The sequence below is a fragment of the Dipteris shenzhenensis genome, chromosome 1 (assembly GCF_047967505.1).
Source record: "Dipteris shenzhenensis isolate YYH24624 ecotype China chromosome 1, Dip_SZ_1.0, whole genome shotgun sequence".
NCBI lineage: Eukaryota > Viridiplantae > Streptophyta > Polypodiopsida > Gleicheniales > Dipteridaceae > Dipteris > Dipteris shenzhenensis.
In genome coordinates this window covers 37,932,573-37,936,527 of record NC_141596.1, presented here as the reverse complement: position 1 = coordinate 37,936,527, position 3,955 = coordinate 37,932,573, and the positions used below count along the sequence as shown (strand labels likewise).

Here is a 3,955-nt window from a genome sequence, read left to right as displayed (position 1 = left end):
CACACTCGAAGTGGTGCGGAGATTTAAGGAGAGGGAGTAAGTAATGTTTGTACATAACATTTACGTTTACATTGCCATAGTATCATGTAAAATCACGATTACATTGCCATACTAACGAAGATTTTAGTAGAGGGAGTAAACATTTACGTTTACATTGCCGTAGTACCATCTTGCATAAAACTTTTACATCATGATTTTATTGCCGTACTATCATCTTCATGCAATTTTACAATGGGGTGTGAGATGCCCTAATTCCATTGTGAACATACTGCAAGGGGATTGATACGACGTCTATCGTCATAATGGCATCTATAGTACGCACCAAGCCGTTCCAAATCATATCTTTCACAATGTGAACATCCACACTTGTTCGTTCTATACATCTCGCTCCTCAATTGCTCAACAAGAACGCCTCCAAATCTCCTATATAGTTTTCATCCACCTTAGCTTGAGAATCAGTCTGGCCGGCCAGAGTCTCCGAAGTTCGATCGGACACAGTTTGCAGGGCCTTGATCGCAGGGTCGATAACCCTTTCGACGACCTGCATCGAATCAGAGTGTGTACCATACATCTTATCAAATGCAGCACCTTCCAAAGACGCTGCTTGCTGTATGGACTTCGACGAATTAGCACTATCAGCTGAGATTTGTGGGGGCGAATCAGGGAAGTTTAGCTGAGCATATGGGCCTCGCAAGCAAATTGCAGCAGTATCAAATGCACGAGCAGCAGCCTGCGGTGTGGAATAGGAACCCAACCATATGCGAGACCTCTTCTTCGGCTCTCTGATTTCAGACACCCACTTGCCCCAAGGACGCCTACGCACGCCTCGATAACCACAGCTTGACGAACGTGGTTTGCCAGACACTTTCATGCGGGGTTGCTGTTGAGCTGTCCTGCCGATTCCCTCCATGTAACAGCAGCTATTTGGCAACACGTCCGGGTAGGTGGTTTCGACAAAGAAGTCAAGTTGGGAGATTATGCGCACAGCGTCATGGAGCAATCGCATTGCCAGCTTAAATGGAATCATGATAAAGTGAGAGCCACGAAAAAGCATTTACATGTGAGGCACCGTAGTCAGCAAGGAGTGTTTTATTCTGCACGAAGTCAACAAAGGTAGATCAGCTTGCAAATCAAGTGATTCCTCTTTTGCATTTTCAAGGAAGAAAGAAGGAAAAGGAGCCTGGATTCCAAATCAGTGCAGTTTCGAGGTGCGGGGGGGTCGCCTTGGGCATCAAGGCATGTAGAGAAAGTACTTCAAAACAAAGTGAAATCATTTAACTCTAGCTTGGCCAGTGTAGAAGAAACGTGTCATCTTCAGGAAACGTCGAGAACAATTATTCTTGACTACTAATTTAGACAGTCCTAAAATCTTAGCTTTTTTTAGGCCTGCCCTTATGCTTTGTTACTTTAAATTGTTGTGTAAAGAATTGAGTGATGTGACCAATAGGCAAAGTTTGTTCCATAGGTAATAATTTGTATGTTGTTATTTGTCCAAATATGGTCTATAGTGGATCCATATATAGTTGATCGTGAAGTTATTAATTGGGTCATATGCATTTGATGCATGAATTGTTGTAGCTTTTTTAGATGAGTTGTTTGGTTGTAGTAGTTGATGTTGAAGTCTTCGAGGATGTAATTTATTGTTTCTTGTTTTGGTATCTTATATAAATCTTGCAAGCATTGAATAATTTTTTCTACTTGAGTTCGTGGGCTTTTGCAGACGTTAAATATTCCAATTTCTTTGTTTTTTTGTGTTTCGAAAATTGTCAATAAGCACTCAGCTCCTTCTTTTATTCTATAATGTGTTTCTTTTAATTTCATATATTTTTTATAATATGTTGCGAGTCCATGTCCTTGTTCTCTTTGAATATGTTGAAATCCTTGTAATTCTAGTATGTTGTTTTTTGTTGCATGTGTTTCTTGAAAGCATATTATGTCTGCTTCCATGAGGCTTTTTGTTGTTACTAATATATTTTCTTTATGGGTTGTGAACGACGCACTGGTGTTTAGTGATTGGATATTGATTTTGTTATGTTCAAATGTTTGCCAATCTATTTGTTGAAATTGCCATGCTGAATGGTTCTGTAGTCTTTCAATTTCTTATGATACATGATTGTCGACTTTGATGTGCTTTGGTTCAATTTTGTTTAGTCAGTATAAGTGCGCTGTGTCTCGTACTCTTGACAATGCAGTGTATACTAAACCATGTGTTCTTATATTTGTTGGATCAAATGCAAGGGAATCTAATGATAAGCCTTGTGATCGATGGATTGTTCTTGCTGATGCTGGTTGGATTGGGAATTGTGTTCTTGTAATGACATTTAATTGGTTTTTCCCTACTTGAAACTCTCTTTATATTTGTGTGATTGGTGTCCATATTATTGGCGTGTTTAGATCATGATAGGCATCCTTGTTGTTATAGCGTGTTCTTCTTCCTGTTTCTCATCTCTGAAGAGAACTCAAATGAAAGGCTTGTTATTTCGGTTACTATATCTCATGAAAATTCCATCTGCTCCATTTACTATTCCGTCTAGTATATCTAAGTTTCTTGAGCAAATTTCAACGATCATACCTTCCTTAAGCTGTATTTGGTGGTGAAGTCCCACTGTGCTCTTTAGATCATTTGGTATTTTTATAGATTTGCTACACGGGCTATGTTTTTTGTCTATTGCATTTAGCAAATGAGCTTTTCCATCTAGGATGTGTAAAATAAGTGTGGAGTACGTTGTTTGAGTATTGGTTGTTGATGGTATTGGTTGTTTATAGTAGTGATGTCTTTTTTGGTTTGTTTCCCTACTCGTATTCTATTTAAGATTTGGATGTACTCTTTATGTTATTGTCTCATTGGCTGACGGAGCTCATAGTACTTTATGTGCTCTCTCCAAATTGTATTTGCTGGTGTCAATTCCCCTGTTTTTTGAGTGAAAATTCAATTGTCTTTTGTTGGGCTTGCTTGACACAGGTCTCCAAAAAATATAATGTCTACACCTCCAAATGCTTTTGAGCGGTTATGTTTAATTTCACGCATGCGCATATCAATTGCTGTAAGTGTGTTTTGCCCAACCAATGATATTTCATCGATGACTAGTAATTCTAACTCTGCATATAGCATTGCTAACATTTGAAGCTTGTTTGGAGATAAACCCATATACTTTGCCGTTAGGAGGGGTAGATGAAGAGCATAGTGTATTGTAGATTTGCCACTGTTGTATGCGGCCTTTCCTGTGTACGCTAGTAGAAGTGCCCTTGGGTTGTTAATGTTGTTCTTTGCTTGTGTGTGTAGTGTCAAAGCAGCATTTGAACTAGTAGCAACAGCACATATTATGTTTTTCCTATCCTAGAATTCCCCGAAAGAAATAGCTTTATTTGCTCTCTTGGTTTGGTTCTTTTCTTTAGGGCAATGTCATCGACAATTAAACGTTGCTGCTGCAATTCAATTTTTGATATCATTCGTGGTACTCTTTATTTTCCATTATTTTGTATGTTTTGTGTATTGCCATAGTAGTTTTATCATTTTTTGGTTGAAAGTTCATATCCAATGCCAGATCATATTCTTGCGTCATTGGTTGGTGTGTTGTGCCAAATGATGATGTTTCTAATTTTGCAATTGCATTGTTGCTCTCATTTAGTGGAAGTATCTTTTGATTAAAGTTTGATTTGTTTATTTCTATTGTGTCCTTGTTTTGAATGTATAAGTCATGCCAATTAGTATTTACTTCATCCAACTGGTGTTCACTAAGTGTGAAAGGTAGATATAGTAAAGAAAGTTCCCTGTAATGGTTCTCTAGATCTTTGTTTTGATTGTAGTTGTTAAAGCGTATAATTCTTGATTTTCTTTTTTTACTATTTTTGAATTACTTATCGTGTAGTTGCTGCTAAAGTCTGATAAGCAAATTTAATTCATCGTAGATGGTCTTTTTCAGTACTTTGTGATAATGTCTTTGAAGAAGACGTC

General features: G+C 37.9%; 1 pseudogene; it reads right to left on the bottom strand.

Moving 5' to 3' along the window:
• Positions 1 to 209: 209 nt before the first annotated feature.
• On the bottom strand, positions 210 to 973 carry LOC147905782 (ethylene-responsive transcription factor ERF011 pseudogene; annotated as a pseudogene).
• Positions 974 to 3,955: the final 2,982 nt, after the last annotated feature.